Source organism: Equus przewalskii, chromosome 24, assembly GCF_037783145.1.
Source record: "Equus przewalskii isolate Varuska chromosome 24, EquPr2, whole genome shotgun sequence".
NCBI lineage: Eukaryota > Metazoa > Chordata > Mammalia > Perissodactyla > Equidae > Equus > Equus przewalskii.
This window is the reverse complement of record NC_091854.1, coordinates 235,581-262,002: the sequence shown is the minus strand read 5'-3', so window position 1 is coordinate 262,002 and position 26,422 is coordinate 235,581. Positions and strand designations below refer to the sequence as shown.

General features: G+C 36.3%; 1 long non-coding RNA gene across 1 annotated transcript in view; it reads left to right on the top strand.

Moving 5' to 3' along the window:
• The window catches only part of LOC103550055 (uncharacterized), a 113,457-nt gene that overhangs the window by 47,778 nt on the left and 39,257 nt on the right, over positions 1 to 26,422 (top strand). The window contains exon 2 of the long non-coding RNA XR_544672.2: positions 12,759 to 12,992. This is a non-coding gene — a long non-coding RNA (uncharacterized lncRNA). The remainder of the gene's footprint in view (positions 1 to 12,758; positions 12,993 to 26,422) is intronic.

Here is a 26,422-nt window from a genome sequence, read left to right as displayed (position 1 = left end):
TATTCAGTGCCTAATTTGTGCAAAGTACTGGCAAAACCACGATGAGTAAGATAATCCTTGCCCTGTAGTAACTTATAGTCTATGAATTTGTAAATTAAGTTGGTTCTTTAGGTTTTGTAAATGTGCCAGGTGATTCTTAGTAGCACTTTGAAGCAGTGCCTTGCGCTTGTTAGGTAGCTGTAATAAATATCCCAAATCTGGTATTATTGTGTGGTATCGTGATACCTCCAAAGCAGTGGATAGCCACTATAATTTTCTTTAAACTTTTCATTGAATATTCTTTGATTGTTGTGCATGGAATAAATTGAAATTCATTGCTTTGTTTTACTAGTGGAATACTTAGTTATTAATTTTTTATTTTTATTAAGTCTTTTTCCTCCAAATCTTTATAACCCAACACTTGTGTTTTGGATTTGGGGGATAATAACAGCACCTGTCCTGATACATAGAGTTCTTATTGTTTGGACAGCTGTCTACACTCTGGACATTTGTACATGCACATTCAATTTTAAAAGAATAACTGTGTGATGAAAAAGATCTTATAATTGTGTAACTGAAGCTAAATTGAATGTTTGGCTCACTGTCAAGTATATAAAAAACTTAAAAAGTGACAAATAATCCCAAGTCCTATAACTAAGCATTATGATTCATTTAAAATCAAGTATAGAGCAACATACAACATAGCATTTAATATTACATTTGAACTGATAAGATATTGGAACAATGTAGTTGAAATAGTTAAACAGGGATAAAAGTATTACTCTTTAGTAGTATAGCATCTCCCTGGCATTTATCTGGCCCTTTGTATATGCCTAAGTGATGCAACTCCTAATTCATAAAGGTATATTAAAATCTGCGTTTTATGGTTTTCTATGTGTTACTAGTAAGAAACTTCAATGATATATAGTTGTTTTAGTATTTCCTTTCTCACTGAAGGCTTTTCTATGAAGATTTTTATTTTATAAATCTAGCGTGGTTATACATATATTATATATGTGTATAATATATATGTATGTAATGTAATTGGACCGTGATCTTACACCTTACACAAAAGTCAACTCCATATGAATTAAAGACTTAAATGTAAGGCCTGAAACCATAAAACTCCTAGGGGGAAACATAGGGAAAAACTTCTTGGCATTAGTTTGGGCAATGATTTTTTGGAGATGAGACAAAAAGCACAGGCAGCAAAGGCAAAAATAAAGAAGTGGGACTATATCAAACTACAGAGCACAGCAAAAGAAACCATCAACAAAATTAAAAAGCAACCTACAAAATGGGGAAAAATATTTGCAAACCAAAAATATGATAAAGGTTTAATATCCAAAACATTCAAGGAACTCATACAAATCAATAGCGAAAACAAAAATAACCTGATTTAAAAATGGGCAAATGACCAGAATAGACATTTTTCCAGAGAAAACATACAAATGCCTACAGATATATGAAAGGGCACTCAACATCACTAATCATCAAGGAAATCAAAACCACAATGAGGTATCACCTCACAGGTGTTAGGATAGTTATTATCAAAAGGATAAGAGATAAGTGTTGGTGAGGATGTGGAGAAAAGAGAACCCTTATGCACTGTTGGTAGGAATGTAAATTGAAGCAGCCATTATGAAAAATAGTATTTGAGGTTCCTCAAAAAAGTAAAAATAGAACTACAATATGATCCAGCAATTCTACTTCTGGGCATATATCCAAAGGAACTGAATTCAGTCTCTTGAAGAGATATCTGCACTTCCATGTTCATCGCAGCATTATTCACAATAGCCGAGATATGGAAACCACCTAAGTGTCCATTGATGAATGAATGGATAAAGAAAATTATATCTAATACGTATATATTACGTGTACATAACATATGTTACATATTATATGTATTATTCAGCCATAAAAAAAGAAGGAAATCCTGCCATTTATGACAACATGGATAAATCTAGAAGACATTATGCCAAGTGAAATAAGCCAGACACAGAAAGACAAATACTGTATGATCTCACACATATATGGAATCTAAAAAAGCTGAACTCATAGAACCAGAGAGTAGAATGGTGGTTGCCTGGGGCTAGGGAAAATAAGGAGATGTTGGTCAAAGGATACAAACTTTCATTTATAAGATGAGTAAGTTCTGGGGATCAGTTGTACAGCATGGTGATTATAGTCAATGATTCCATATTGTATAATTGAAATTTGCTAGGAGAGTAGATCATAAATATTCTTACCACACACAAAAATGGTAACTATGTGAGGTAATGGATGTGTTAATTAACTTGATTGTGGTAATCATTTCACAATGTATGGTATATGAAGTCATCACATTATACACCTTAAAAAATCATGTTGTACAACCTAAATATAGGCTATAAGTGAAAAATGCTGTTTTCTTTAAAGAAATGCATTTTGGGGCTGGCCCATGGCCGAGTGGTTAAGTTTGTCCACTCTGCTTTGGTGGCCCAAGGTTTCGCAGGTTCGTATCCTGGGCACGGACCTAGCACCACTCATCAAGCCATGCTGAGGCAGGGTCCCACATAGCAAAGCAGAAGGACCTACAACCAGAATATGCAACTATGTACTGGGAGGCTTTGGGGAGAAGAAGAAAAAACATATATATGAAAAAAAAAAGAGATACATTTTGTAAATGACTTGTGTATAACAATCATTTCACTAATATTCTAAAAGGCACCTATAGCTTGGTCAAGGAATCAACTGCATTTTCAAAAGTAAATCATTTATTTTCACATCATAGGCCAGAGTAAATGTGTTTTCATCACATCGTGTCTCTAATATAGATATGGCCCCTAAATTATAAGCAGATGTGATCTGTTGAAACCTCAAGGCTTGGTCCCTTAGGAGCCCTAGTCCCTGAGAGCAGGGAGTACAGTGAGGACCATCTGCTTGGGAGTCAGACTAGCCTGAGGTTGAATTGTAGCTTTGAGGCATAGTGGGTGCATGACCGTGGGCATACTATGTAATTCCTCAGTTCACTGAACTGAAAATTAGAATAATTATATCCACCCAAAGGATTGTTTTTTTGGGTTAAAGAAAATGTGTACACTGGCTAACATAAAATAGGTTATATTAGCACTCTCAGTTGCAGGCATAAAGGAAAAAGGATGGAAGGAGAGAGGGAAGGAAGAAGGTAGGAAAGGAGGAAGGGAGGGAGAGAGGAAGGGAGGGAAGGAAGAAACAAAGAGAAGAGAAGAAAAGAATGTTCGATGTTTTGACGGTCCAAACCTAGATCACATACTCTGTGGAATCAGGGATGATTTTAGCTCTATCCGAAGCATAAGGACCCAAGGTATAGCAAGCATGGTTACCCCAAATAAAATGTAGGTAGTGTTATCAGAAGAAGGGAGAATGGATGTTGGATGGCAAAGTCAGAAAAATGTTCACTACATTGGCATTTAACTAAATGTCAGTTATTACTATTATATGCATTTTTAGGCCACTTACAAAATCCTTTTAAACCCACTATATTAAAAAATCACCGTATCTAATAACTTTACTCAGAAAATATATTCGAATTTCCAATTTGGGATATTGTAATACATCCCCTTCCCTTGCTTCAGGGTGGGCATAATGAGCAGGAATTCCATAACATATCTTTGTGGAACTCTCATTTAACTTTTATGAGCCTCAGTTTTCTTGTCACTTTCTAGGGACTAACTTAACCAGTTTTCTTTACTTTTGAACAATGTATCTCTGCTCCCTGTAGAATATAACACATTATTGTCTCATACCTCAAAAGCCAGTTACCTTTTTTTAGGCTTTCTAAGTTATTTTTGGTTGTCGTTGTTATTGTTTTTAGCTGCTAACACCTAATGCAGAAACCACTACTTCTGGTTTCTCTCTTTTCACTTTGACTCTAGAAAAGACAGGGTACACGTAAGTGTTCGTTGTGGGCCCGAGTATGCCAGGAACTGAGGTAAGGTGCATGGGCATCTTGAATGTTCTAACTGTGGGGTCAGTTATCCTAGACCTTTGCAAATAAAGCGGGGATTGAGAAAGATTGAGGTAAGCTGTCTCTCAAACAGGTGGATCATGGTATTGAGGAATCGTGAATGCATGGGTAAGGATGCTCAAGAGCAGAGATTTCTGCAAACTACACTCGGGCCAAATCACTGCCTCTCTTTGTCAAAGTTTTATTAGAACACAGCCCCGCCCATTGGTTTCAGTGCTGTCTATGGCTGCTCTAGTGCTACAATAGCAGATTGAGTACTTGTGACAGAGACCCTCTGGCCCTCAAAGCCTAGAATATTTACCATCTGGCCCTTTACAGAAAAAGTTTTTCAACCCCCACTCCAGAATAAGGAGGACATCAGTTCAGGTTTTAAAAGAATTGCTCACTGGACTAGGGTTTAGAATACATGGTCCAGACTCCAGAATCATAACCAGAGAGAAGACTGTTAAGAATTAGGAAAATCAGTTCTCAGGTGAAAAGGGCTACATCCAGAGCAGAATCTCAGTCCTGCAGGGCCAGTGTAGACGGTGAGGAGGCAGGGCTTACACTGGTATCCAGGGCTCATCCTTGATGCAATGAATACTCAGTCTGGTTCAGGGATATGTTTGTGGCTAGAATTTTTGCTGAGTTACCAGATTCAAGATCTGAGAAAAATGACTGACTTCTCTCCACTTCAAAGATCAGGGGCCATCAATCCAGATTTCCTCCTTGTTGAGGTAACTCAGGCGTGGAGAGCAGCCTTGGAGAAGAAATAAGGCCCTGGATAGGGATGCTCCCTTCCGGCCCAGGTCTAGGGTTAGGGAGGAGAGAAGAACTTTGTCGGTGAGAAAGGAGTTCTGCCACTATAGCGCTTCACTTAGCCCTGTACTTACGTGAGGTTAAGAGTGAGAAAGCAGTGAAATCTCCCAGGCGCATACAAGCCTGGGGAGTCTTTTTCCTTTTGTATGTTACTTGAGATCTCAAAGGGCCATATCTCCTAAAAACGGATTCTCCTCTCCTTCATATCTGTAGCTTGCACCATGGTGTTTGAATCTCTCAGCAGGCTGATCTGTTTGGTTAATCCCATAGTCCAAATTAATTGTTCTTTTCTCTGTGTTCTTATTCATCTTATCATAGTAGTCAGTATACCCTGCCTTACATAACACTTATATGTGTACATGTGTTCTTCCCCCTAGACTGAGCATTACTTGAGAGCAAAGATTTAGCTTTACCTATCTAAATATCCCCTGAATGCTTATACAGTCATGCATCAGTTTAGCGACGAGGATGCGTTCTGAGAAATGGGTCGTTAGGCGATTTTGTCATTGTCGAACATCATAGAGAATACTTACACAAACCTAGATGGTATACCCTACTATACACCTAGGCTATAAGGTACTAATCTTATGGGACCATCATCATATATGTGGTCAATCGTTGACTAAAACGTTATTATGCAACAAATGAATGTATAGTGAATGCTGAATTGTAATGTCTATTGACTTAAATTGAATTTAATTAAATGAGGTTTGTTGTATCCTGCTAGGACTATAGTAGATATAGACACAAATCTCACTCTTTCCTTATAACCCATTTTTCCCTTTAATAGATATATCAAATTACCTACCATATATGGCGTCTCCTCCAGTTTAATTTGGCTTGCCCCTAGTTGGCCATAGCTGATTAAATTCCCCAGAAGGAATTCAGCCACTGAGGGTCTTTTGGTTGTAAGAGAAACAGAAAAGTGCTTAAGAAACAGAGGCCGTCTTTAAACAGGAGAACTACTGGAGTAGCTCATGGGATTGAAGGTATCATAGAACAAGCAAGCTCAGGGAGGTTAGAAACCAAGACAATTCTGAGGACTCCAGCATTGAGAGCTCATAAATCCTCTGTCCTAGGCACCTCCACTCAAGATGCACATTCTTAAGAATCTGTTTAGGCCAACTTGATTCAAGAGTCCAATCCTATGATTAGCAAACTGGTTCTTCTTCTTTTTTTAACCAGGAATTGGAGTTAAGAGGATGCAAGGAGAGAGGCAGTGGACAAACAAAACAAATCCAAGTATTGCTACAGGAATCTATCCAAGGACTGACTAAGCCACCAATATTCTCTCTCAAGAATGTGAATTTAGAGACCAAAAAACCCCACACAAATGAATGAATGCATTGGTTTAAAAGTCACGTAGACTAAGACTGGGGCCACAATGAGGCAGCCACGGAAACTGAGAGAGCCCTGACAGAGAAGGAAAGATGAGAGACAAGACTGGCCATGCAGTCCCTAAGCAATGAACAAGGTGGCGTCGTTTCCTACTGGGTTCTCCTCCTTCTCTTCTTCAGCCTACCAATGTGTGATTATTTTCTTTGCAACCACTATGTTCTAAGATATTCTTCAGTTCATAAAGAGCAAGATTAGTAATTGCCTCATGCTTTGGGATATTCAACCACAAAATAACTGAAATTAAAATTATCTTAGGTACCAAAGAGTACAGAAAATCAAAGGTAATCTCAGGCAATGAGACTTAAGTCCTATTTGCCTATTCTGCCATTTGGTGATAATGATGATGGTAGTGATTTAAAGATGTGTTTGGCACTTAATAAGTACCAAGCACTGTTTTAAGCATTTACACGTGTTGTCTTATTTAATCCTCACAACAACCCTGAGGGGTAGGTAGAATTATTAGTTCCATTTTATACACGAGAGAACTAAGGTATAGAGAGATTAAGTCATGGAGCCAGGATTCAAATTTCCAAATTCAGAGTCAAAGCCTAAGTTGTTGAAAGTGCAAGTTTCTTTACAAACTTCAGGAATTAAGGAGCCTACAAGAAATCTAAGTCTTGAGGTGGTTTAAAATCTTATAAATACCTCTGGATCAAAAATTTAAATTTTTATTTTTATTTTCCAGATCCTACTAAAATCTCAGAGTTACTGTTTAGCCTTTGGTATCTCCATTAGAAGATGTTTCTAGCTGGACCAAGAAATAAAGCTTTACATGCACAGCATCCATAACAGCAATAATAATAGTGACCATTTACTAAGCAATGACAATGCATCAGGAATATGGCTTATGAGAACTTTGTACTTATCTCATTTTATCCTCTCCACAACCCAGTGAGATAGATACTACCATTACTTTTACTGTAATTATATGGTATTATTATATAATAAAATGCTCGGCATAAATGCACAATCATTATACAATATTTATATAATAAAATACAACTCTGGATATGTTGCAAGTTTAGTAAGTATTTACTTAATGAAAACATGAAGGGATTAATTGGCAATTATCTCTCTGCAGCCTTTAGCCCTTGAAGAGCTTGTGGGAAAATAGGAGCTGTCTTCTCTTTTAGTGGAACTTCTGTCAGAGATGGTTTCACTTGACTTAGACAGTTTTCTTTCTTTTACCCCTCAGTCTCAGAATTGTTCTTTAACCTTTAATACCTCCATTAAGAAGAGTTTCTGTCAAATGCTTCAAAAGTACCCAGTGTGAAGGAGTCTTACTTATCCCCCTTGGTGAGTGAAGTACGGAGGTCGCAGGTTCTTCAGCCAGCCACTGGATGCTGTACTCAGTTTGGCCCGAGTCCGATGTGGGCAGAAATGCAGGCTGAAGTGCAAGCAGATGCCAAGAACCTGTCTTTTTTCTGTCTCTTTTCTCTCTTTTCACTGGGTTTCTGTGTGTCCTTTGTAGTCCAACCTGCAAATTACTTTGAGAAGGAGAGATCTGCCCTTGGGCCAATCTAGGAATAAATTAGTTTCCTTGCTAAGGTGGGAAAAAATACTAGTAAACCTTTAAACATTGAACTCATGGGTCAAATCATTTGAAATTCCTTTCCTCTCATATTAAAATCTTTTGACTGTGCTGTTCTGAACCCATAGCCTTAAATTACAGTTTACTTCTCTGTTACTTTGCCATCTGTGAACTTGGCACCTTCAGGAGGTTGATCTGTGGTTTAAACAGGAAAAAAAAAAAAAAAGAATGAGTTGACAAAATGGTTACATTTAATAAAAATATGGGAGCTTCAGTTTGATACCATATCGTTGATGACAGTTATTTGACTCTTCATATCCAGTCATAATGAGACAGGATACTGCATAAGCCAAAGACCACACAAAGGAGGGATGGTAAGTATCAAGAGGGCGTGGAGGAAGTGGGTTACAACCTCTTTTTCTCCCAACTGTTATGTTGTGTCTTGCCTTTAAAAAATCAGTTTAAAAAAAGTGCATGAAGTCCTAATGTATTTAAGAACAACAGTAATAACAAAAAAATTAGGTTTATTCAAAGATGCATGGCTTTTTCATCTTTTTCCTTTCACAGGGGACTTGCTCTCCCCACCAAACTCTCTTCCTCTTTATTTTTTTCTCAAATGTTATTATTTCATGTCATCGTGTCAAGCTTAGTCTATTGGAAATTCCTATGTCCTCTGTAATTTAGGTTTTAAGCAACATATGATTTACCCTGTTATTAAAAAATTTCAGCTGCCTTCCCTGAGTGGAATAATTCTGGCATCCTTAATATTCTTCTATAGAAATTGTGATAAAAGAACAGGTAAATCCAATGTGTGGGGCTCCTTTAAAAAGTGAGGACCATGTCAGTGGGTTAAAAGTAAGTTGTTTTGTTCTAAATATCCTTGTTGGGGCCCATTATGCATAAAAAGGGGCCACAGCCCATTTGCAAAGCCTCTGAATGAACTCCATTCATTCTGTACTTGGAAATGTCTCTTCAGCCACAAAAAGAAACAATAGTTATAACCTAATTTCTTTGGCGCCAATATCAGCAGAGGAAAAGCCAAGAGACCATTATGAAAACTTGGTAACTTCTCTTGGTGATTATATAATTCTGTATTCATTGATCATATTTGTGTATTTAAATAAGCAGTTTTTAAAAAGATTATAAAGTGTTTTGGCAATGCTGTAATATCACACTTCATGCTTTAAGCAACATTTTAAAAATGGAGTGCTCCAAAGTAATTTGTTTATTACGGTTACTAAAGTTTATAAAAATACACTAACATGCACCCTGAGGCTTTAAGAGGAAAGCCTTTGTGTTTTAAATTACTGTTTTTTAAAATCTGATGAGAGTTCAAAACTGCAATTTTGTTAGGTAAATCCATTCATCAGTTTCCACATTTACCTGCAGAAGTCAGTTGAGGGTGTACATCTGGAAGTAGGAGTGGTGGTATGATGCGTGTTAGTACCATTTCCAAGTGGTATCCAGAGTGAACTGTAAGTGCAGTCTGACCTGAGCATATCACTTCTTGCTCAGAACCTTTCGTTGACTTCCCATTGCCCTCAGAGGGGAAGCCCACATCCCACATGATTTACAAACTCCTCTTTCTGGCTTCTGGCTTCTTCCTACTTGCCTTTTCAGCCTCATCTCCCACCATCCTTCCCTCACTGAACTTTCTTCAGCTGGCATGGCTCTTTCTTCCCACGTAACGTAGTTTCTGCATGTTCCTGCCTGGGACTCTCTCCCTTCCCACGCTGTTTGCCCCTTTCATCTGATCAATACTTATTTACTCTTGAAGTCTTAACCTTAAGGTTACTTTTTAAGGAAGACTTTTAGTTCTGTTAACTAGCTAATTAGTTGAAAGTCTAGTGTATTTGGGGCTGGTTGTATGGGGATTACTTGCTGAAGGATAGTTTGGAAGCAGATTGTAAAGCACTTCCTAAACTGTGCTTTCAAGTATTTGAACAGGAAAATGATGTCAGCTCTGTGTTCTAAAATTTTGGAGGATGGATTGAGTCTTAACACCACACTAACCCTTTTGATGATCCATCCCATCTTCGCTCTCTCCAAAGCACTGTGAAAAATCACTTGCTCTGATTGCATTGTTGGAGTCCCTGCTAATTCGTTATTGGAAAATACCAGCTGCCAGTGTTTATCCTTATGTTATCATTTACTTGGTGAGTGATACTAAATATAATATAAACTAAAACTCAAAGACCATTAAATTATTAAATAGTATATAATGTGGTAGTTAAGAGTACAGACTCTAGAGAAATCTGGTTTAAAATTCTTGCTATACCACTTATTAGCTGCATGGATGTGGACGAGCTATTAAGACAATTTACTTAGTAAAATAGACTCAAACTGAGGAGTGAGGAGATTGGGGCAAGGAAAGTAGACCCTAAAGCAGTTTGCCAAGCATGACATTTCTTTGCATTTGAGAGTGTCATCGAAAAGTGCATGTGAATCTTGCATTCTCTTCCGGAATACATTTCTGTTTGTTTTAACATAAAAATATTTTTAAGTTGGGAGAGGGGATTAAGTTGATTGGTGGTTATTGTCTCAAATTTTCTGTACAATTATTTCTCCAAAAAGACACACTATGTTTACTCTATGGCTTGAAGCACTCCCTGGTACAAAGGTGTGTGAACAAACTAAGGAAATTACCAGAAATGTAAATATAAAATCTCATTACAGCAGAAGTTCTGCATTAATCTTCAGCTGCTGCTCTGTAGTGTTCACCCCAAGAATACTATATTCTAGATGAATTTTTTAAAAATCTACCTCAACAATCTTACAAAATAAACCCATCATTTCCCTCCCCTCACCATTCCTAAAGCCAAGTTATCCTATCTTTCCTGGCTTCACCATTTTTCCAGTTATTCTCACAGAAACCTCAAGAGGCACATGGGTTATCTCTTTTCCTTGTGTCCCCTTAAATATTTTAGTTAAATATTTTAGTCTCTCTCCACAGAATCCACTTTAAACATACAATTCTTGTTGTCACTGCCTTTTCTTTTCCATTTGTTTCCCGTAGTCAGCAGTCCAGCTTTTGATTGTCTCTTGCCTGGGCTGCGTTCATGAACAGGTCTCCTGCATGCATTCTCTTTCCCCATTCACTTAGCCCGTGTACATATTCCTTCATTATCCCTCCGCCAGCTACAAGATTAAGTATTGATTTCCAACACAGGCCTTCCCCTATCACGTTATGCTGGTCTTCCTTTCCAGCCTAATCTTTCCCTACTCTTCTATATGGTCCATACTCTACAGCCAAAGTGAACTGTCCACGCTTCCCTGAGCACCTGATAGCTCTCTTGTCTCCAAGCCTCAGCACCAACAATTTCCACTGCTTCTTACTATTGTGTCCATTTTTCAAAGCTAATCTCACAAGCCCCTTTTTCCATAAATTCTTCCTTGATCATCCCAGCTGGATGTGTGAGGTCTCTCTCTCCTTTCATTTATTCATTCATGGAACAAATATTTATCAAATGCCTAACATGTATCAAATGATATAGTGCTGGGGATTTAGCAAAGACTAGGACAGAATTGGTACCTATCCTAATGGAGGTTATAATCTAACAAACAAAATAAAACTTAATAACTAATTTCACATGATATGGGTTTTTCGAGTCTGCGCAGCCTTTTTTGAAGGGTATAACTTAGCCTAGGAGACAGGTACGGCTTCCCTGATGTGAGGTATAGACAGAGATCTGGAGAATGAAGAGGAACTAGCTAGGTGAAGTAGGAGGAGAGAATTAAAAGAATTTGGGGACGTGAAAGAGAGTGTTCCAGGCAGAGGGAACAACATATGCTAGGGCCCTGAGGTGGGAATGAGCATGGCACATTTAAAGAACTGAGAGAAGGTCAGTATGAGCAGCCAGCTGGGATGTAACATGAATAATGGGGCAGGGAAAAATGAGATATTAACAAAAGAGGGATTGATGATCCATGGGCTCTAAAATAAATTAGAACTGAAGTAAGGAGAGAAGATAGAGAAAAACAGGAAGAGAGTGGAGGAAACAATGCCTGGAGACTCTAATGAGTTTGAAGAAAAAGGATGGTGATAGTTGACGGGGAGAACCTTTTGATCAGGGAGTCCCATATCTCATTCCTCATTAAACCTGGTAATATGTTCACACTTCCTATATTCTGTTGTATTTTACATTATTTATGTATATAATTGTCTTATTCTTGATACTAAATTGTTATAGATTAATAATTATAAATAATATGGTTCAATATTTACAAGTAAAAAATTTTTGCTGCTATACGTATTTCTTTCTTTGATCATTTAATGGAAGTATTTTTTCCCCATCTTATTTCTGAACTCATCTCATATGTCATTGGGCAAATACTGAATGCCACAGGGTGCATGACACTTTAGTAAGCATAAAGAAAGGCACCAGAATCAAAAGCAAACTATGTGCTACAAAAGAGTTTGTGAATTAATAAATGAGGCTATTTTCTGGAGTCCCCTCTCTTTCAAAATGTAGGAAGTGGTAGTATGTTTCGGTCCATTCACAGGATTGGAAAGAGAATGGGGACTAAAAAAGGGGCAGAAATGTAGTGGTAGGATTCAGTAAATTTGATTTCTAGCTTCTTAGTAACCTTGATGTTTAGCCTACTTGAACTTTTCTTCATTTCTCCACTCAGAACACCTGTTTATCCCAGTGGGATTGCTTCAGTTTATGAGAACGAATGCACATACACTAAGCAAGCCAATTTCAGAAATGAGTCTCTAGGACTATTATAACCTAAACAAATGAAATGAGATACTTTTCACCTAAAGTGTCTCTTTTTAACACGCTTTTGCATTTCTCCTCCATTGACTTCATTGAGTCTGATGTGTATTTTCTTTGTATGTTTACCCTACACAGATAAAGGCAGGATGTCCCTGTTTTTTCAGTTAGATGTTAGATAAACTCACCATACATTCATTTTCAACCTCATAGATAAAAGGAAGTTTTATTTACGTGAAGAAGTCATCCACATGACATTAGACACTCAAAATTAATGGGAAATAATATTAAAAATGTAACCCTTATAAATGTTAGTGATCATCATCTTCCTTTTTTGCCCTCCCAGGTGCTTCCTGAAGGTGGTTACTCCAATGAAGCTTTCGGATATGCACGGAAAGAATGTGGTGCTCATCATACTGGCACAGCCAAGAGATATGGGTGTAAATGGCTCTTGGAGAAGACACCAAAGACAGTGAGGATCTTTGGATCACCACAGAATTGTAGCTCAGTGCCTATGGCTTTGCAAACACTATACGGTCCTATGTGAAGTCCTGTGGACGGCTTGGAGTAGAGTATATAGGTATGCTTTGTAGACGTCTTCAGGCATTATCATCAGTTTAGAGATTCAACCATTCTTTTTTATATTTTAGAGAATTAAATAATTTTGTGATGTGGTGTGAATCTGAACATGGCAGATGGTAGAAGAAATGTTGTTATATGTTTTTAAAGAAGTAAAATTTTGTGTTTTGAAATCCCTGTATATGTTTTCTTATAAAACTCCCAACAGCTTAGTTACAAAGTCAACTGTCTCAGATGTGATGTCTCTGTCCTTGCTAATCTTTTTATGAGTTCTTTTGCTATTTTATAATCTTGTGATTCATGTCTGTCCTTAAGTGTCCATTTGTCTTTGTCTTTGTATGTCATATTTATTTCAGCTACTTTACAAAAAGTAGAACTAGAACTCCCTGCATCCTGCAGCATAAAAGACAATCCCTTTTTCGTATTCTCACCCCTGATTAAGAAAAACCCTCTTTCACAAAGCTATCGCTAAAGCTCTGCCTCTCTGCTATTTGTAGTCACAGTAACTGTCCAAGTCTCACGTAACCTGCACCTTGGAGAGGGAACCTACCACCAGTTAAGGTCTGGTCCTTTGCTATGTAGGTTAAGAAACTCAGTTGACCCACTAACTAAATATTGCTTATTAACCAAATGCTGTGGTCTATGCATTGTAATAATGTGAATTTATCCTGTTATTTTGAATAAATATTATGGCATCATATCAAGGAGACTTTATCATATTAACAGATCAAATATAGGACATAGAATTATAGCAGAGATTTCCAAGACCTCAATGAGTGTAGCACATAGAAAGAGCAGTAGATTAGAAATAAGGAGGCTAATATTCTTATCTCAGTTTTATTGATATTATCTATGTATATTTGAGGCTAATCATTTAAATTCTCTGGGCTTCAGCAAGAAAGGGGAAAGATGTAGAAGGCAAGCCCATTCCTTTTCAGAGTATGATCCAGAATTTGCAGGTATCGCTTCTGCTCATGTGCTTTTGGCCAGGGCTTAGTCAGTTGGTCACAGGTAGCTAGAAAGGAAGCTGAAATCTGTGGTCTGTAGCTGAAACTTGTAGGATTTTATTACTAAAGGAATTAGACTTTTGAAGGATAACTAACAGTCTTTGCCATTTGTCCCCTTTTATCAGGAAAGCAAATGCTCTCTCAATACCTAACTTCCCCCTTCACCCCTCAGCAGATTTCTGCTTAGGCCAGAATTGGGTCATATGGTCTAGGTGCAGGAAAGCTGGGGAAGCAGGAGACAGGATTGACATGATTGGCTCTGACCAAAGTTTCCAGATCGTTTTCTTGGTTCACAGCTCCCTTGCGGTCTCACTAAGTTTTTATGGTGCCAAAAGAAATACATAAGACATCCATTTACAACTTAGTAGGCATTTGAAAAAATTACACACATAAACTGAAAGAAAGTAATACCTGTCTCATTTTTACATAACCACGTATTACTAGCAGGATGTGTACACCTGTTGTGCACTCTACTTGAAATCAGATTGGACAATTCCATTTCTGGTTCTGTGTGCTTTTCATGCCATCCATGTTGGTTTGTTGGTTTGTTAATCACAGCAATCACTGAAAATCCAGCTTTGCAATGATACAGTGTGGTCTAAAGGAATGTAGACATCGAATGTACCCTAAACTAGTAGTTTGCATGCTGTCCAACGGATGTTGAGCCCCACTGTGTTTCCCTTGAAAATTAAAATATGCCATGGCCCCCCAGTGAGTTTACTTTGGCACCCTTGGATACAGGGCACACAGTTTGAGAATCATGGCCTTAGACTAATCATGATCCATTATCTGGGCCTGGACATAGTGCTCCCAAGACAAGAAGCAGGCTGCTTTTAGAAAGAAAGGAGAATGGAAATTATTCAGGAAACTAACAATTTCTGCCTCACTCTGTCCCCACTAGACTAGGTACTCTTTTAGAATGGAGGCCGGGTCTGATTTTACACACTGTTTAATGTGTAGCACAGTTCTTGGTCCTTAGAAGGAGCTCAGTATATATTTACTAAATGAATGAAGAAATGAAGACTCTATGGTTAATGATATACGTTCAATTCTATTAACCACAGAATGCCAGGTTATAGGAAATCTGTTGCCTATACAATAAGCTTCTGTGTGAATTCAAGGGCCTGGACTATGCCTTCCTCATTTCTTTCTGTTCAGTGCCCAGCAATTATTTGGCATATTATATATATATATTATTTGGTGATAGAAAAGTGTTGGCTGGATGAATGAGTGAATGTCTCAGTGAGGGCTAGTTCTATCACCAGACACCATTACAAAGGAGTTTCCTTACACTGATAATGAAAATGCTTATGAGTGAGGTCTCAATATAAATGCCCATGCTGACTGACAAGAAAGAAAAATAACCACTCCATCTTATCACTATGGATCTGAGGCTTCTGTTCCCACAGTCACTACTAGAAAAACTGACAAAAAGCAAAAAACAGAACTTTTTTGAGATGTGAGGACTTTTCTATAATAGTTTACATTGTCAGCAGCTAAACCCTTTCAAAATTCAGGATCATTACATAAAGTCTAGAAAATGACTTTTTTTAGAAGAGCCACAAACTTTGTAAGAATGGTAGATATTTGGGAAAAAATTTGTCTTTTCCCTTTTTCTTGTCCCCTCAGCTCAAATTTATTTTTCTGTATCTCGTGTTTTTGCACAGGGGAAGCCATTCAAACTCTTGGCCCTCAGTTTCCCTGATTGTAAAGGGGGTAACTCTCTGACACTCCAGAGAAGAATGTGTATGTGCTAGCATGTTAGAGTTATGTCTGGATCTGAAAATTACCTATGGTTATTTGATTTATCTAGTAGGACATTTAGGAAGTTATTTATGTATCTGTCTCTATCACTAAATCACCAGTATTTTGAAAGCAGAGTCTACGTCCTTTTCATTTTGGAATTCCTGGAGCACTGCACAGAGCCCAGCAGAGTAGGGACCCAGGATATATTTGTTAAGTTAATAAACGATTATTGAGATTTTCCCAAAAGCATTAAGCACAGTGTGTTGTTCATAATAAATACTCAATGTGTGTATTTTTATCTTGAGAGAGCCAAAATCATCTTTACTTTAATTCCTTCAGTATTCCTGAAAACTAAAGGGAATCAGGATTTATTCTCCCTGTTTTGTAAATGGAAAAGTATAGTTGTCTTTAATGATGGATACCAAATCTTGAATTTGTGTACTATAAAAGAAATAAACTAGTTAATGTATTTTTAAAACATTCTCTGTTTTATTGAAGAATATTTGTTATATATATCTTTTTTTTTTTTTTTGGTTAATACTTTTTTCTACCAGTGTAATAAAAGCTTTCACTCAGCATTTACTGGATGCATGTTGATGTCCAGGTGCCAGACTGATGTTGCAGTCAGTTTTACATTCCTAAATTTTTTGGTTTTTTGGTTTTTTGCTGAGGAACATTAGCCCTAAGCTAACATCTGTTGCCAATCTTCTTCGTTTTTTACTTGAGGAAGATTAGCCTTGAGCTCACATCTGTGCCAGTGTTTCTCTACTTTATATGTGAGTCGCTGCCCCAAAGTGGCTGACAAGTGGTATAGGTCCATGCCTGGGATCCAAGCCCGCAAACCTGAGCTGCTGAAGTGGAATGTGCTGAATTTAACAACTATGCCAGGGGGCCAGCCCTGTAAATTTTGGTTTTTAAGTGCATTTTTGTTTCTGACCACAAAAGTAATACATGCTCATTGCAAACAATTAAATTACTATAAAAGTATTTAACAAAAATGCCAGAGATAACTTCTGTTGATAGTTCAGAGTATATTTCTACAAGTTTTTCTATGGATTTATTTACATGTAATAATTTGTTACAATTTTTGGGTGCAGCCTTTTAAGTGAAAGTGAATCATACTGCACATACTATTTTGCAATTTCCTTTTTTTTTTTTCACTTAGTAGTGTATCTAAGTGTAGAACATCTTTCAACCAGAAAATATAAATTCTCCTTATTCTTAATTGCTAGGTCTTACTTTTAGGTGTTCGTAGTACCCTATACTCCACTTTGGAATTACTCATCACATTTATAGTTTAAATTTTTACTTGTAAATTTGTAGGTCTTGTTCCTGTTTCCCTAAATAGATTGCAAATTCCACACCGAACATACACTGCCTGAAACATATACACATAACAGCAATAGATGCTATGAATAAATGAATGAATGAATGAGTGAATGATGGATTTCAATCCCAAGACTTTCTTTACAAAGCCTATGCAATTGCCGCATATTCATACTGCCTTACCTTTGTGGTTCTTTTATATGCTATAGGAATTTTCAAATTCTTGTTATTTATGATACATTATTTTCAGTTTTGTTTAGCATTTTTAGGTCAATGTGATGACAGAGAAATAAGCATTTTAGATATTCAAGAGTTTAGGGATAATAACTACATAGTGAGAAAAATAATCGTATTTTAAATCTTTTAAGTTATGGAGCTTACTAATTTTCAAAATTAAAGAGATGATAAGCATTCACAAAGCAGCTTTATTTCACTTTTCTGACATATTTCTTAGTCCATTCTCTTTCTACCCATTCAAGAAGAATAAGTTTCTAAACCAAAATAATTACATTAAATTAAAGGATAAATAGTAGAGACTACTAGTTATCCCACGGTAGATGTTTCCATGGTGGTAAGATCTCAGAGTTGTGACGATTGGCAATGGATGCTGGATTTCTAGCTTGCAACCAGGCATGGCCAATAGTATGCAAGTGGAAGTGTCTTGTGGCAGGTTTCATGAACATTCCTCAGGTGTGTGCCCCTTCACTCTTGTCCTCTGACCCTTTCTGTGAAACCGAAGACTTGCACGACAAAACATTAACGTGAATAGATCGCAGGGGTCCACTTGGTGGCATAGTGGTTAAGTTTGCACACTCCACTTCTGCAGCACAGGGTTCACGGGTTCAGGTCTGGGTCACAGACCTACATACCACTCATCAAACCATGCTGTGGTGGCATCCCACATGCAAAATAGAGGAAGATTGGCACAGATGTTAGCTCAGGGACAATCTTCCTCACCAAAAAAAACCAGATGAATAGCTCCTGGGTTCCTGGCAATGTGGGGCACTGTGGCAGCCATGAACCACTTCCTGGACATTTTTTTGAGAAAAATAAACTTTCATCTTTATTAAACTGTTTCCGTCATTTGCTGCCAACCTAATCTTAGCTAATACAGATATTGAATCTGAAATTTCTAAGAAAGTTCTGTAATCTTGGTTACTTGCCACAAATAACTAGCTCCTACCAATAGCATTTTACCAAAGAAACCATATGAGGCGTTACTCCCTTTTTACAGGTAAAGAAAATAAGGCCGGAGAAGTTTCAATTCAGATTCTACGTCCAATGCTCTTCATAAGAGACTGCATTTACATGCTGACAAGTAAAAAGATGGAACACAAAGTCAAAAATAGCCTGCTTTTGTCCAGTTCTGTATTTGTTTCGAGATATTAATCTCATCTAGTTCTCACAACCACTCTTAAAGTGGGTTAATAAAGGACAAAACCGAGACCCAGAAAGTGTCATCTGCACGAGGTAGCAAAACTAGACAGTGGACTAGTTTCCTGGGTTCCAGTTCTTTATGCTTTTTATCACATTGCTCACCAATTGTCGTACACCTCATCACAGGGTATATTATTTTACATTTTATTAACCAAGTCGGACAGTTTTTTCCATCTCCATTGTAGACTACAGGATGTCCTTTTCACGCCCACGTTTGCACGATTGAGAGAAGAACATGAAAACCAAAGAAGATTCTATTGTTTATTAAGTAAAGTAATGTTTCTCTCTCGCTCTGGGAAGGAGGAGATATTGGAAGAAAGGGTAGAGAAAGAATATATCTGAATTAGGGTGCTCTCTGGGTCCAAGGAAACAGTGGTATTAATTGTTACCTATACTCTTGACCCACCAGATGGATAATGATGTATCATTTCCAAACCTCAAAATCTCAGGCAGTCCATTCATTGACTGAAACAATGTAAGCCTAATTGAAAAAGCCACATGCAGAAAAAACCCAAGAGCTGATTTGAGTGTCCTCACTAGTTCAAGCTGAAATTTTTAGTGTGCAATTTACATTTGGGTTCATGTCCCACTGCACTCAAATTTCAGTATTATTCAGTTTCCTGAGGAACCCAAATATGGACAACTTTAGAAAACAATATTTTCCTCCACTTCCTCTGTAATTGTTTAGGTTGCTGCTCTGTATTGCTTTTGCTGTAGCCTTAGATCATCAAAAGGATACTCTATATGTAAACGTATCCTGACCTTGACCTCTTCTCTAACCCACTTTAAAAAGAAACCATTTTGGGGCTCTCTGATAGTTTCTCTTTTAATTTGTCTGCTTTTCTTATTGTGTATTTTGTTCCCTTTTGCTTGTGTGGAATAGGGACTGAATGTTGATGACTGAAAGTTTGGATTTCTGCCAGGCATTTATTTTGGGGCAAGTTCTCAGTTTATTGGCACTTATATTTACCTACTGCCCTGTGCTACCCTCTCCTCCCCACAGTATGACATACACCCACTCTTTTCCTCCCATGTAGGGGGAAGGGTGGGAGTTCTTTTAAGAATCTCTGTAAATTTAAGTGTTTATAGAGGATTTCTGGGTAGGCATAGATAAGGCCCTGGGAGCTTATTAAGGATAATAAAATTAGTTTCTCGACTATTTTTTCTAAAGGAAATATTCTGAAACCACTTCCTTGCATTTCCATCATTAAAGTTGTCTCTAACTTGAACTTTCCTTAATAGTCAATTCTTATGCAACTTCATTTTCCCGTACTGCAGCATGAAATATTTTACTTAAATGACTTTTCTTGGTATAAACATTTCATTTTAAGGAAATGGGACATGAAATTCACTGTAGACCCCTGCTGTTTTTCTATATCCCAGTATTCATTTGAGAGTCCAATTCTTAGTGTTTTCACTTTCCTATTTCCCTGCCATGATAATCTGAGTAGGGTGAAGCTGTGAAGTGAAAGTAAGAAGTCCTGAGTGTTACTAGATAACTGTTGCCCAATCGATGGCCTCTACATTCCTTATTAGTAGCATGTATGTTTGATAACTAGTAATTTGTGTGGGCTTGTCGAACTAAAGTCAGAGAAGCAATAATTAATTACTAGTAATTACTGAGTGAAAGATTGCAAAGTAAGGGAGTCTCATCATTTAATTGGCTTGGATTAAAGAAAAGGAAGAACAGTGTTTTTAAACCTTATCACATGATTACTTTAAAAAGACCAGTATCCTTTTTACTGACTATTATAAGATACTTTTTCAAAATGTATTTCCATAATTATAGTGATTTTTCAGCAATCCTAAGAAAGATAAAATAATGTCATAATTATTTTTATTTTATTTATTAAAAACAAAAAGTAAAGTACCCTCTTATAATTCCTTGATTCTTTCACTCCCTTGCAGATTCAATTTCAGTTCCACATTAGGCATAAAAATTCCTGCAATTATTTCATATTCTAATAGTTTCTGCCTTCTCTGAACTGTGATATATCTCTTAGATATCTCATTCTAATCTTTCCTTATGTGCAATGTTGTTATTATTCTTTAGAATTTTTTTAAATGTGTTGCATCTTCTAAACTGAATTTTAATTTGCTGGAAAAAAAGGACTACGTAGTCTCATTTTCTCTCAAAGTTTTATCTGTTAACACAGAATAAATCTTAATAAATAAATCATAATTTAACTTGCCCTATAGTTCCTTGGTATTGGAATGTATGAACATAATTGCCAGGGCAACTCATGTTAGTCTGTGTAAGTAAATAAGAAACAGTTAATTCTGACCATTTTCTCAAAATTATATGCTATTATATGCTATTTCCGTGAAAAAAGAACTTTGTCTTGATAAGTATACTGTTTGGTGTAATTCACTGTAAAAAAATCTTTGAGTTATGGGGAGGGAGGCAATAACAAAAGTTTTGCAATCATAATATTTTATATTTTACAAAGTTCTGGATTTTTCAAAAATGTTTTCATGTGCCTTTGGAGGTAGACACAAAACATACTTTAATATTACAACACATCATTTAATAGTGAATGTTAGGTTTTACTTGAAATTCTTTGACAGTATACAATGATGGAAATATCAGAATCAAAGTGCCTGGGTTTGAATCCTGGCCTCACTACTTGCAAGCTGTGTGACCTTTGTCAAGTTACTTAACCTCTCTGTATCTCATTCTCCACATATGTAAAATAGACATGATTATAATAATTGGTTGTAATAATTAAATGCATTAATACATATAAAACACTTAGAATTGTGCTTAGAACTTAATTAGCACTGAATAAGTGTCTGCTTTTATTACTATTTGGGAAAAAATTTCAATGTATTATGATTTCCAGTTGAATACAGATTATTACCACAAATTTTATATAAAAAATGGATCAGCTATAGTTGGTAAAATAATTTTATTTCTCTAACTACAATGTCATAAACGTAAGTATAACCACAGTGTCTTAAACTTTTCTATAAACTATCCCTTACCGCGTACACAGGACAGTCCTTTATTATTTGCTCAACAAATACATGATTATTGTTGATTAACTGTATAATTCAGTTTCTGTTACTGGATAAATATTTATTGGAACGTGTTCAAATTCAGTCTCTTTAAATTTGTTTTGCTTGTTCAACATCCTTGGCAAGCTTTTTTTTTTTTTTGTCAATTGAAACACACACAAAGGTAAATATATATATACCATCAAAAATATAGTTTAGAAAAGGCATGAAATCTCTCCAATGCCACTCCATTCCTCCCATAAGCATCCTTACAATGCCATTTTCCAGACGTTTGCTGCATATCCCCGTTGGTTTTTTATATACTATCTAAGCATACAAACATGTCCATATATATATATGCTCACACAGTACTTTTTTCCCATAAAATTGGAATTATACCATTCATAATGGTCTGTGGTCTGTTATGTTTTTCCTTAATATATCACATGCATCTTACTATATTAATTCATATAGATTTATCCTCATTCTTTTTTTTTCATTTTTTTGGTGAAAATCTGAAAGCATGTAAAAACATGTACATTATATATAAATAAATAAATGCATAATGAACATCCATTCATCCACTACTCAGGTTAAGAAAAAGAACGTTGCCAGTGCATTGGAACTGTCTATCAATGCTCCCTTTTTAATGGCTGCAGTGGTTTTTCTGTCTATACTTTCATTCATTTAACTGTTCACTTATCAGTAGATTTTTAAGTTGTTAGTAAATTTTTGCTGTGACTAACAATGCTGTAATGACCGTCCTCTACTTTATTTTTACATTCTCATGGAACTGTGCCCACAGGATGGATTCCTCGAAGTGAGATTACTAGGTAATAGGATATGTACTTTTCAGTTTTTAATAGGAAAAACTACATTATCCTTCAAAAGTTTGTACAAATTTATACTGCCACCAACAATATAATAGAGAGCTCATTTCCCCACACCCTGTACCTATCCCACGGTTGTTGATATCAGTCTTTTTAATTTTTCTAATCTGATCTGAAAAAATATCATGTTTATTTTAACTTATATTTTTAGTTGGTGAAGTTCAGCATCCTTTCATGTTTATTAGGTATTTGTACTTCTTCGGTGAATTGCCTGTTCATACCCAAAACCCATTATTCTATTGATTTGTTCATGTTTTCATACTATTTTGAAGGAATGTTTTTATAAAATAGATACATAAATCCCTTCTTGGTTATGAGTCACCAGGTTTTCTCTTGGGTATGATTTTGAAGCTTTTTATGCGTCATTGAATGCATGAATGCTTGGATGCCTTGAGGTTCAAGAAAGAATATTTAGTAAACCATTTTTCACACTTCCATTTTCTCACAGTATTTTAACCTCTCACAGCACAGGTTATTTAAAGAACGTGGATTGATCAGTCTAAAATTGCATTTGTCATTTGGTTTCCATGCCTCGATATGCACCTGCATATTAAGTCATTTGCACTTAATTCTTCTCATTCTCTTAGACAGAAGGTGTTAAATTGCTAAGATCTCTGTAGTCCTTGGAGACCATTTTAGAGTTGTGTCCTAGTTTTCCAGAGGCAACTTATTATTGTACCAAATAAATCGCTATATAGAAGCTATGTATTCCTCAGTAAAGGGGCAATTATATTAGTTTAGCATTAAGAGTCAAGACTTCAATCACCTTTCTTAAAGGTTCTTATAGGGGCCAGCCCGTGGCTGAATGGTTTTGAGTTCCTGTGCTCTGCTTTGGCGGCCCAGGGGTTCACCAGTTGGGATCCTGGGCGCAGACCTAGCACCACTCATCAAGCCATGCTGAGGCGGCATCCCACATAGCAGAACCAGAAGGACGTACAACTAGAATATACGACTATGTACTGGGGGGCTTTGGGGAGAAGAAAAGGAAAAATAAAAGAAGAAGATTGGCAACAGATGTTAGCTCAGGTGCCAATCGTTTTAAAAAAATTTTTTTAAAAAATGTTCTTATATATACCTTTAATTGTCCCTTGGTATTTTATTTTTTAGATTTTTTTTTTTTTTTTTTTGGTAAGAAAGAAATTTTGGGTATGGTAGAAAAGTGATAAAGATCCTAGAAAAACTGACAACTTATTAAAAACTAACTTGAACACTTTATAAATTGCTAGTATAAATGAATAATTGCTTCTGTTAGAGCAACTATGCTTGACTGTATTCTTACAAAATACAAAAAAGGCCAAACACACACTTTTGCAAAAGGTATTAAAATTAGAACCATAGACAATTTTTTTTCCTTTTCCCTTTAAACGTCTGGGTTATGTGTCTTTGAGAAGCAGGGAACATATTTTATTGTTAGCCTGTAGACAGAACAGATATTCTGTCATTTGAATTTTTAAAATTTATGTTTTCTAATTTGATTAAATTTTTTTGGTCCACTATCTATAGAAAGACTAACATATTTTGAGAAATAGGAAAATCTGGTCTATAATTTGAGACTATAATATGGCTCATGGTAATTTCTTTTTAATTGTCTTAATATATTTAATGTGTTTTTAATATGTTTAACATGTTAGAAAAGAAATTTTTTCTCTGTTTTTTTCCTCCTCTGCTAATTTTAATTCTCTGTTTTTTGTTTAGTTCATATGCATGAAATATCTAAATGTTGGCAGGAGTTTTTAGCTAGGCTCAGCTTTTAGTAAGCCAAAAGATTTTGAAAGAAGATGGGCATTCTTTAGCTTCCAAAATGTTGACTCTGGATTCAGCAGCTACCAAGTAATAATAGACTACCCACTGACTTAAAGGTCAGACTCACGGAATGATTAGAACATCGTGATTATGTGAAGAAAAAACATTGCATCATCTAGTGCCAAGTTTGAATTGGATTGTGTTCTGTGACCTACTTTCCAGACTGGTTTGGTCTCTATGGGTAGAACATGCACCAGTATTCTCTGGACACTATTAGTTATTCAAAATATGAACGTTTTAAAGAAGTCATATGTTGATGATTCTTACCTTCTTAGTAATATCATTAATGTGGCTGATTTGTCAACAACTATGTGATGTAAAGAACATTACAGTGTACAAAAACTAAGACAAACAATATTACTGGAAGCCCTGATGTAGGCAAAAATTATAAACTTCACTGATAGTTATACTGGTTATACAGGTCATGTTATTTTGTTTATATATGTGTTATTTTGTTAGTATATATATTTAAAATAACTTTATTATATATAATTCAAATACATAAAATTCATTCTTTTAACATGTACTATTCAGTGGTATATTCACCGAGTTGCACAACCATCACCAATATTTAATTTCAGAACATTTTCATCGCCCCAAAAAGAAACCTTGTACCATTAGCAGTCACTTCCCAAAGTTAGTTCTTTGGGATAAACCTCTCACTAGACTGACCAAGAAGAAAAGAGAGAAGACACAAATAACAAATTCAATTTTTTTTTTTTTTGAGGAAGATTAGCCTGAGCTAACATCTGCCAATCCTCCTCTTTTTGCTGAGGAAGACTGGCCCTGAGCTAACATCCGTGCCCATCTTCCTCTACTTTATATGTGGGGCGCCTACCACAGCATGGCTTGCCAAGCAGCGCTGTGTCTGCACCCGGGATCCGAATTGGCAAACCCCAGCCGCCCAAGCTGAACATGCGCACTTAACCGCTGCGCCATGGGACCGGCCCCACAAATGCAAATTTTAAGGAGATAATAAGAATATTTCATCATCATTATTGTTAATGTGAACAACTTTGTCAAATTCAAAAATTTAGATGGAATGGACAAATTCCTAAGGAAACATAATTTACTAAAAGTAATGAAAGAGAAAAAAAACCCAGAAAAATCTAAATAGCCTTATAACTATTACAGAAAATGAATCCATATTCAAAATCCTTTCCACAATGAAAAGTCCAGGTCCAGATAACTTCATCAGTGACGTCTATCAAAAATTTAAGGAAGAGATGAACCTATTCTAATACAAACTGTTCCAAAGAATAGAAAGTGAACAACTTGTTTCATGAGGCCAGCAAAACCCTGTCATCAAAATCCAAGGATATTATGAGAAATGAAAATTATGAGAAAGAAAGGAAAATTATGGAATAAAACATGATTATCTCAGATGCAGAAAAAGCATTTGAAAAAATTTAACATCCTTTTATGGTTTAAAAAAAAAAAACTTTGCTAACTAGTAGAGAAAGGAAATTCACAAATCTGATGAGGGTCTCTATAAAGAAACAATTAGCCATTATACTTAATGGAGATACACTCAAAGCTTTATCTTTAAGACCTGGAATACGGCAAGGATGATCACCATCACCCTTTTTATTCAGCCTTGTTCTGGAAGCCTGAGTAAGTGCAGTAAGGAAAGAAAAAAAGTATACAGATTGGAGAGGAGTTAATAAAGTTGCCATTATTTGTGAATAATGATTGTGTTGAGCAAAATTTCAAAAGCATCTACAGATAAATTATTGGAAATAACAAGGCTGATAAATAGAAGATCAGTATTAGGCAACCAACTACCAATCTGAAATCTCAACTTAGTATCTGGGAGTCATCTCAAACTTAATAGGGCCCAAACTCTTGATTTCTTTCCTTCTAAAACTTGTCTCACCTCCATCCTAGTGCTGCCATTTTTGTCAGTGGCAAGACCACTTACCTAGTTACCCAAGCCAGAATTAAAGGGTGAGACTGCTTCTAGCCTCTGTACTTCCTTTGTGGAAATCAGAAAAAGTCACTCCTTGCGAGTGCAGGTAGCTCCATACCTGGGGACAGGACTTTGTGAGCTAAGTGTCTGCAAGATTTCAGCTCTCACGTGGCTTGTCAGCTAGGCACTCTTCTGCAGTGAACATCCCTCACAACTGTATGTGGCAGCCTAGCGCTGTTTATCTGTTCCATTGATCAATAGTTTGTATCAGTAAGTGATTACCATATTTTGACTAGTTGGTCTAGATTTGAATCTG